This window comes from Pavona decussata, unplaced genomic scaffold, assembly GCF_977016875.1.
Source record: "Pavona decussata unplaced genomic scaffold, jaPavDecu1.1 SCAFFOLD_72, whole genome shotgun sequence".
Taxonomy (NCBI): Eukaryota; Metazoa; Cnidaria; class Anthozoa; order Scleractinia; family Agariciidae; genus Pavona; species Pavona decussata.
In genome coordinates this window covers 5,152,584-5,163,190 of record NW_028145491.1, presented here as the reverse complement: position 1 = coordinate 5,163,190, position 10,607 = coordinate 5,152,584, and the positions used below count along the sequence as shown (strand labels likewise).

General features: G+C 39.5%; 1 pseudogene; it reads left to right on the top strand.

The window, feature by feature from the left end:
* Positions 1-5,428: 5,428 nt before the first annotated feature.
* Positions 5,429-9,753, top strand: LOC146477117 (uncharacterized; annotated as a pseudogene).
* The last annotated feature ends 854 nt before the right edge of the window (positions 9,754-10,607 follow it).

Here is a 10,607-nt window from a genome sequence, read left to right as displayed (position 1 = left end):
ACCAAAGGCAATTGTAGCTATAAGTAGCCCAACAACAATATGTCCTGAACTCGATCGAGGAGCATCAAAAGCGGTCGGTAAGGCTTGCTAAATCAGCGATTTCCCATAGCCTGTCGGTAAGTTAATGAAAACAACGTTTTTCTTCACCGAAACTGCACTTATAGCTGTCTTCTGGTGTGTATTTAGGGAAGAAATTTTGAATTTCGAAGCCACGAGGGAAAACACTTCATCACGAGACGCCATTTTTACTGCCCATATAAGACAAGTGCTCTGATTGGCCAGTTCGCATTGGCGCGAATGGTTTCAGGATCTGAGAACCAAACTCTGATTGGTCAGAAAAGGGAAAGGAATGCAGTTCAAAAGAAAGCAGCCGTTCGTGGGGAGGAGCATGGCGTGACAGCCTAAAATCGGCTGCGTAGGAGACTACCCAGTGATGGGACCTAAAAAGAAATCTACATGTAATATAATGCAGAGGGTAGTCTGGGCAAGCATTTCATTCATAGTCGTGCTGCAAAAACCATATTCAAGTATCGATCACCATTTTGAGTTTTTTCAGGTTTATAGTAAGTTAGATCACTAATCATGTTATTTATATTTGTCTTCAGGTCAACTGATATTAGGGATTTGTTATTCCTCTTGGATAAAGATCTGAGTCACATTCAGTTATGTGCCTTACACATGGAAATGCGCAACACTGAGCAGCTTTTGACTTCTATTGGCCTCCTTGTATACAAAAATTGACTTATTAAAGGATATTTATTTAACAAATAAATGATTTTATGCGCCTAATCAGTGCATCTGTTCTGTGGCTTCCAATCGGGTGGTAGTAAGGAGATACTCTAGCTAATTACCCTACATAAGACTCAGTTAAACCATCATTTGTCCTCTTCGGCCAAGATCATCCAACAATGAACTAAGGTGCATATCCAAGGGAAACTCACCACTTCAGTTAAGTATTCTACACTTTTTTAACATCTCCACTTGAGGATATGGCCTTCTCTAATGTCACAGCACGCACACCAAGGGTGCTCATTCTAGGCCGTTCATTTTTACAGAGACATAAGCACTTCATTACCATACAGGCTCGAAAACACACTGACTTCACCCTGGACTTCAAAGTGTCTGATGTGTGTACAATTTGTATGCTGGGTATTGGTGGTTGCACTGTGGACAAAATGGTCCGACTGGACCTCCCCGCCATTTGGGATATGGCTCCCAATATGGTTATTCTTGAGCTTGGTTTGAATGACTTGTGTGATGCAACAAGCGATGCTGAAACCATGGGACTAGCAATAGAGGCATTTGTAGAACTGTGGTACCACCAATCTAGTGTTCGTTATATCATGGTGTGTGAAGTAATTCCACGATCAAATCAACCCTTTCCCCATTACAACGACAAAATGGATAGCTTAAACAGCCATTTAGTGAAGGCTCTTGCCCCATTTGCCGGAATTTGGCATCACTGAAGGCTTTAACATCCTACTATCAACATTTTTCTTTCTGATGGGATCTATTTAAATGATTACAGGAACAAAGCCCTTTATCGCAGTTACAGAGGGGCAATCCTGGCAGCCTTGTGAGGCCAGCGACTTACTTTACCAGCAAAAAATATATTAAGAAAGTAATTCATTGTCGCTTATGTCCTTTGTACTCATCCGTTGCCCCATCAATGGGAATTTTGTTGACGCATCATGAGGGAACATGCGCTCGCCCTCATACCACACGCCGGAAATACCTTTCATTTTTTACAATTCTAATCCAAGTAATCATTGTTGCGGACACTGTGGTTTTCTCTTTATCTGAAACTCCAAACCGACCATTTTGGCATTAGATTCCATTCTACAAGACAAAGCCAACTTGACTCCCTATACGTTTGGGATGGCACTCTCTTTCTGTATGCTCACAGTCGTTATTTGGCTTTTATATAAGGTACTAGTTGTATGGAACAGGACTCACCTGTTTCTTTTGACCACCTTTTTATGTTAAAGGCTCCGCGGTTTACAACTACCATGACCCTTGCGGCCAGAGATACATCTCTGTGCCATTCATGTACAACACTGCTGTATACTTTGTACACCTGCTGTCTCTATCCTTGGGCAGAATTTTTGTTTTGAGTTAGTTTTCACGTGAGTTGCCACACCCATGTACTAATCTCATTCAGGGAGCAGACATATAGTGTCACACAACGTGGTTAGTATGCAACCAGTAACCTGTAGTACATTTTCCCTCACATCGTAACATTTTGTGCTGCAAGCCCTTATCCATTAAGACCCAGTAAGTATAAATGCCCTTAAATGTTATGGCCCTGAGTCATTCCATGGAGACCGCATATCAGTGAAGAAGAAGTCTGAGCTGCAGTCTGCATAATATTCACATAAATTCGATAGCAGGTCAGTCCAGTGTATATTATTGAAGTTGGGAGTGTCCTAAGAATTGAAGGGTGATAACGATAATTCATTATTAATAATTAAAAACTACACTGTATAAAGCATGCCATGCACTTGAATGGAAAGCTGAGTTCCCATTAAAAATCAAACATATATGGCTATCTATATCCCAGGTAAAAGGGCCCACCACTGAGCTGCTGAGAGACCACTGATAAGATAGGTCATTTACAAGGTTCATATCTCACATGCATCCTGTATGATGCTAGCACTAGCAATGTTGAAAGTGCCCTGTGTGGTGACAGACAAAGGAAGATGATAAATCTGGCTCTCTTCAGGAACTAAGTTTTTGTCTTAGTCCAATGCTTATGACATGCTGAGCATAATTTGTGACCAAGCTGAAATATACCATTTTGTTAGTTTGTATTTAATGATTGTAAAGCTCATTAGAGCTTTTGTTAAAACACTGTATAATTGTGTGTATTATTTACTGTTAGTAGTATTATTTTTTTTCTTTCTCACCGTAATGTAAATTTTGACGTTAAATATAGTGTTGACAATATACAGTAATTACATTGTTGTCTGTGTGATTAGCAACTGCCAACCAGACTTAATTAATTTTCGTAGGTCCAACTGAGTTTGAAATACTTCAAAACCTTGAAGATAATGCAGGGCAAGCACTTCCCCTAGAAAAGCTGAAGAAACCCTACACCGACCTCAACATTGTAAAGAACCTGATTTTAAACAGAGTAACCTTCTGTCAGTCCCGTGTTGATGTAAGCATATGTCATAATCAATAAGTCACAGAAAAAACAAGACAGTACAGAAGACAGTACAGAAGACAGTACAGATTGGAACATGCCCTTGTCAGACTGGGGAATAAAGGAACTGGACTAGCAGGAGCCACTGATGCAGTTTGTTACTGGAGCTATGTAGTCATTTGCACCTGAAGAACACCGGCCTTATCACATGAAATTTTCGCAACATGTTAATTTCGCGATTTTGAGGTTCGCATATTTTGCGACACCTTGCGTTTTTGAGTGAGACACTTTATATCTCTCTCAATGTTATTCAACATGTCCCTGGATTTGATCAAACAACTTAATCAAGAATGTCCAAATAAACAGAAACGCATCTGATTACGTAAAAAGTAACTAGAAAGATGTTCTCAGTGTCTACAAGGCACGGTTTGTAGTTCATGCTTGAATTCAAGTCACGTTTTTACTGGTCAATTGACCTCATTATCCGTGTACATGAAATATTCCTTTCTGCAGATTCCAAAGAGAAAATGTTGCCGTTTAGTTTCACGACTGATGCTATTTACTTGTTTGCGTAAATGTCTTGATACCAATCAACAGGCAGTAGCACCTTTTTTCCATTGAAAACATCCTTTATTCCGACTTTTTCCCATCCTTTCAAAACAAAAACCTTTCCTTCGGTGCTGGTGAAAAAGTTATACAATACTAACAACCAAGTTGCATGGATTGGTTTAAGGGCCAATGGTTTGAGGTCAACATCAACATCTTCAAAAAAAGGCCAATTGTTTCTGCCTCGTTTGAATATTGCTTTGGGTTTTGCCTGACACAAAAGCTCTTGGGAAAACTAAAGTTCCGAGGAAGGCTAGCCTTAGTTTACCCTGGTATGTTATTTGCAACGGGAGAAATTCGCAAGACAAAGAAATCACAAATGTTAAAGTGATGCTACGCTTATCTGTCAAACCCTTGATTGGTACAGACTGAGAGTTTGCTCCTGCCATGGTCATTAGACCCACTGATATGTAAGAACTCGGTGTTTGATCAGCGTTAAAAATGAGTTCCAGTGGAATCTTGTGTTGTTTGATACAATTGTCAATGTCTGAGGTAAGGCAGCTTGCATTCGTCATAAACTCCTCTTGGAACTGGTGGCTTAGTTGTCATGCCTGCATGCTGGGGAAAGTTGCAACGCCTGTAAATACATTGAGTCCATCCTCGCGTGGGTGTAAATGAGAGGTACTTGTCACGCATCGATGGATTGCTGCTGATCAGCGCTTTCGCAGCAGCTGAAACAACACTGCCATTCACTACATTCACTGAGGTTTTGTAAAAATGCGATCAATTTGCTGTCCAGCTCGTAAAGGAACGGTGGTTGTCCAAGTTTCTGCATTTCAAGGGACGTAACCAGTTGAACGTTTCCTTCTCTTGTTTGTGCAAAAAGTTGTCCTCAAAATGAATTTTTAAAGGTAGGCACTGTACTTTCTTTTAAGCTTACAAATTCCTCATCAGAGCATTCTAGGGTTTTCTTGTTTCCATTTTCACTTGCAATATTCACACGATCCTCTCCGCTGTATTGAAAATATTTTCCCCTTTTTCTCTTAGGATGTTGATTTCATTGCGAATTCTCGGTGGGTCTTGGAAAGGTTTACAACTGCGCCATGGTTTCCCTGTGTTCAACCACTCCTAAATTTGTATCCTCCTGCCTCGGTATATGTGATTCAAGTATTTCTACCTCTACTGAATCTTAAGGCGAAGGTTCTTCTCTTCTAAGAGAGAAGCCAAACTGAAACAAAGACATGTAAAGGTAGTAGATGAACACTCATGTAATTTCCACAGAAAACACGTTTATTGATGTGGCGTGAAGGGATATGTAATCGTCACCTGTCAAAATACTGTAAATACCTTAGATGTTTTTAAAACCTTGAACCCTGCTAAATATGCCCGAGTTTTGAAGATGGCTTCAGTTTCTGGTACTGTCCAATATTCCTTTCCTTGCGGCCTGAGAGGCTTTCACGTGTATAAAGAGATATGGAAACCTAAGGTTGGAGACGTTCTTTCATGCATCCATGAAAGAAACAACCAACATGATTGATATGGAACAGCCGCGACAAAATTACTTCCCAGACGACTATTGAATGGTACACTTAGTCATTTGCCACGTGAGATCAGCCATTTTACAAGATTTCTTATTTCAAGAGGTGCAGATGTCTTCGTGACAGTAAAGGACGCACACTTTCGAGATTGCCACTCATACAAGGAGGCTTGGAGATTCCTGTAGAGGCTACAGTAAGAATGGAGGCATCTACGAAGAATGTTGAAGCAATTGAAAGGTTTAAGCAACTAGTAGAACAGCACTACATGGAGCCAGTAAATGGACAGTTTGAGGATTATACAAAAGAAGATGACAAGAACATCACCACAGAATAGTTCAAAATGATTGTTATAAACGTGTGTAACAGTAATAAAGTCGCTTTTTAAATTATTGACATAATGTGCATCACTTAATTTAGTGTCGTGTTATTTTCGCGACATTTAATTTTCGTATCACTTAAATTTCACAATTTTTTTTTATTCGCGAACTTAACATGTAATTTAACATTTCATGTAATAAGGAAGTCATCACAAGAAATATAAGCAGTTTGGGTGAAGTGTTGAGGAATTACAAGAATCCCCGTTTTAATCTGCAAAGTCCTCTTAACATCCAGTTTCAAAGCTCTGGTGTATTTGAATTTGGGGTTGATGTTGGCGGTCCAACAAGAGCCTTCTTCCACCATCTCATGTAGGAGTTAGTAAGAGGCAGTTTCAGTGGGATAAAATTGTTTGAAGGAGAAGCTGGTCACCTAGTTCCCTCGTTGGATTATGGCCTGGTCTCCAAATCCTTTTTTGTGTTTGTTGGCAAGATGATTGTGCATTCTTTCGTACATGAATGCAAAGGCTTGCAAGGTATCTCACCAGCTGTCATAAGCTACACAGTAAGTCCGATCATGTGTTGTTTATAAATTTTGGGGCGCAGGCTGTGCAGCTTGCTATAGCGGTGAAACCACCAGACATTTTAACACACGTGTAAGGGAACACTTGGAAACAGACAGGGCCTCACACATCTTCAAGCATCTGGAGACTTGGTCAGCTTGTCGCTCTGCATGCTCCCGCGACAATTTTGCCATTATCGATCGGGCATCCACCCGGTTTGCCTTTAAAATCGACGCGTTGCACATACTTTGGGAAAAACCTACACTCAATGCACAAGTCAAACACGTTAATTGAAACTTTCTGTTTAATTTTATATTACTATTGTTACTACTATCTTAATTATTTCTATTATTATTGTAATTATTTTAGCATTTATATTCCACTGTAATGTGTTGTTCATTTCACACTGAAGATGGCAGAGGCAACTGCCGAAACATGTCTGTTGTAAAACTCAGGAGTGTCGTGTTTTTCGTGAAAAAAAGTTTATTTCTGTCCTGAATCTGCAAGTCAATGCCTGTAGAAATATTACAATAAACCAAGAGCCTACACACTACATACCAGTCTGAATTTTGCAGTCAAGGGTGTGTTTCTTCGTCGCTTCCCATTGACTCATCACCTTAACCACATTCAGGGTTGTTGTCCGCATCTTCCGAGATCACTCACGGTTCATATTCACGGTTCATAGGTATTCTTTGGTCGTCTTTCAGGTAACTTATCTGAGCTGTAAGCAACTGTTCGTAAATAAAATTATCAAAAATTGAAACATGGTTCCAAGGCCAAACATCCAAAATAACTTCATTTTACCCAGGAGTTCTCCTTTAAGCCTCTGACACCTCTGATCCTCAATTGATGGCAAGAATTCCAAACTACAAACATCCACTGTGTTGTAGGCAGAATACTGTATTGTCTAGTGATGTATTTACCCGTACTGAAGTAATGTTAGTAATGTGATTTTACAAATAAATAAATTCAAAAAAATTACAAACATCAAGCAGATCTGTTTTTGGTGCTGAAGAAGCCAGCATGACCCCAGAAACTCTGTTCTCCACCATCTGATGGTTTACCCTTCCTTGACTCAATAGTCATGTTCTTTCTATCCAAATGAATGTCTAGGTTGTCAAAAGAGATGACAAAGCCAGGGTGTGCTGCCTTTTTAAGCTCATGTTTCTCCCGTAGAGCTAACTGGTTTTCATCACAGCATTCACGAGAACAGTGGGTGTGGGAAGCATATTTTAAAAAGGCAGCATTACATTTCTCCTGAGCAGTCTTCAGTCTTTAGTCTCTGTTTTGATTTAAAATTTGCTGTTTTGCTTGGACAATATCTGCATCATGGTTCTTCCTAAGCTCGTCTAGTTTTCCCAGGATACTGAAATTTGCATTAGTCAGTTTCATTTTGTTAAGACTGAAGATGGTAGCCAGTTGAACAAGCAAATATGTTCATAGGTTTAACACTGTATATCTCCCCTATACAAACTGTGAACTACTGAAATGTTACCTTAAAGCCCATGAAACAAAGTGGAGGCAAATAGCGTGCATATTTACCAAGGTAAATAGTGGTGTATGGTGATGCATATTTATTGAGGTAAACATCCACCACTTCCACCGACACCAAAGTGAATATCAATAAATTATTATTATTGTTTTGGTGACTATACCACACAAGCTTAAGACCAAAACATTGCATTATTTGTGACAATATGCAGAACCGCAGTTGAACAAATAAAACAACGATCACTCTGCAAAACCTTTCTGGAAATATCCAGAAACCAGTGGTCAAGGTGAAAATTTAGTTTCTCGTAAGATTTAATTTGTTGATGAGTATTACCTGGGGGCATAGTACAGAGTTATTTCGCTGTTTGTGTGGATTGCACAAGAATCTCTTGCACGAGGCCATGCCAAATCGGATGTAAACAGTCCATACTGAAAACGAATTGTCAAAAAAGAAATGAATTCAAAGGAGTCTAAAGGCAAAAGAAAGTGCCCGTGGAACTTGTGGAACACTGCTACAGAAATCAAGTTTGCCATTGAAGATAATGTTGTGAGTGAACAGATTCCACTACCTGCTTCTTCCGCTTCATTGACAAAAATTGCTACGGAATGCACAGAAAGCTCCTCCAATGAAAGCATAGACCCTAAGGGTGACATACCAGGATATTGCCTTGTGTCCATGGATAGTCTTAAAGAACTTGCAACGAGGATTCATTCAAATTCGCCATGTGCTTCCGGTGAGATCATTATTTTCAGTTAATGTATTTTTACTTTCACAATCCACATAGTCTTCTTATGCGCTTCTATTATTGCTGTTGTCGTCCAGCATTGTTATCACTCAGTTATTTTTCTATTTCTTCTGTTTTAGACCATCCAGAACTTTCAGAAAAAAAGTACAAGCCGATTTGGCCTTAGCTGCAGCATACGGAATGTCTGGCTACTAGTGAGCATAATTGTTTACACAATGCCCCCAGAACTGTGCAAGGGAAAGACATCAATCGCTGAGAGGTTTACACTGCCAGTGAAATGGGGATTGGCAAAAGAAGATATTTCAAAGTTTTGTAAAACATTGAATATGCCCTTTTCCATGAGGAAAGATACATGGGACAGTCATGGGGATGTCCTGATTCAAGCACATACTGAAGTTGTCCAGGTGAAACTGAATAAAAACAGGAAAGAAGGATGCTGGCGATGACAGAAGAAGGGAACCGTGAGGAAGATGAGGCTACTGTGATAAACATTCCAATCAGTTTTGATGATACATGGTCCAAGAGAGGGTATACTGCCATATGAAATTGGTTTTGTCGTTTCAGCTGCCACTGGAAAAGTACTGGACTATGAAGTCATTTCAAAGGTATGCAACACTTGTATACAAAAGAAATCGTCTTTAAATGAACAAAACTTTCAACACTGGGCTGAAAACCGTAACTGTATGAGTAGTTTCGGAGGGTCTAATCCAAGCATGGAGATGGAATGTGTGAAGTGTTTATGGACTAGAAGTGGGACTACTCTGTTAGATATAAATATATGATCTCTTATGGAGACTCCTATTCATATAGTGCTATTTGGAACTATTATGTGGCGTGCGACACTTGCATTCAATATGACTCTTTGGAATCAACAAGTGATGAATACAAACTTGGAAGGCATCTGAAAATTATGTCAAGTGGCAAATTGAGCACCTTGATGGATCTGTGGATTGTGATCGTGTTATAAAAACTTGATTGCATTGCACATGTTCAAAAGCGGCTGGGAAAGGCCTTTTATAAATTTTTAAGAACTGCATCTTAACTGGAGGATGGTAAGCCTGTGAAAGGAAGACAGGGTTGTTTAACAAAAACAGCCATAGAGAAAATGAAAAAATCATATGGGAAAGCTATTCGTAATAATGTTAACAGACATTAATACTGTGGAATAGCGAGATGCTGCTGTCCAGGCCATGCAGACTGAAATCATGGCCGGTTTGTACCACTGCCTAAAAATACCAGACAAAGAAAGACAAGTATTGCCCACACAATTCTTGGTGCAGGTACAAGAAGAACATTTCTTTCCCGGATAAGGCTCACCACCAAGATCCAGTGTTTGAAAAGCATTTGAAACCTATTTATGAGAGGCTCAAGGATCCTGCTCTTCTTGCACGATGTCTTCCAGGCTTTTAGTCCGGGAGCATGTGTGATGCCGTGGGAATTTCGTGAAGAAAGCAAGCCACTATTCTGAATGTGTTAAGGAGACCCTAAATAACACGAAAAGTTTTGGTGGCAACTTTGGAACTTGCTCAGACGGGTTTTATGGGAGGTCGAAAATGTGAGATGTAAATCCCGACATGGAAACGAGGCTCAAAAATAAAATTATCCATAGCTATCCATTATTTGCGTAAAATTGAACCAAAATCACCACAATCAAGCAAAGCAATGTTTTAAATATCAAAATGCGATTTTAAGAGGTTATTGGGGTCACGTGACCAAGCTAGCACAAAAACGAGGCTCACACAAAAGCTGCACTGGAAAGCCATTTAACGTCTCCTGACAAAGACAGATCGAAGAAAGTGTGGCAGATGGATGTCATCCGTGTAACCATACATGTCTGCATGGTAAGGGTTATCACGTGACTATGCTTGCATGAAAACGAGGCTGTCAACAAAATCACATTTTTATAAATGAAACCTTAGTCATTTTACCAAAATGACAATCTTTTAACGAAAACATTTTATGAATTGTTTAAAGATAGAAGTATGACAAACATTGGCCAGACAACCAGTTTAATCAAAAATATTTATAGTCTATCATCTCCTTGTCACTCTTCATAGCAGTGATACAATGTAGCCAAAACATTACAGTGGATCAGATAAACTTTCTTTCCCGTATTAGAATCACTTTTCACAGGAGTTTTACCATAGCCTTCCTAACAAAACATCTTAGCACGGTTATCAGTTACTGTTACTGGTTGTACGTGGTTTTCATTCGTGTGTATACAATGATTTACAATGTTCATTTGGACTATAAACTAGTCGTCA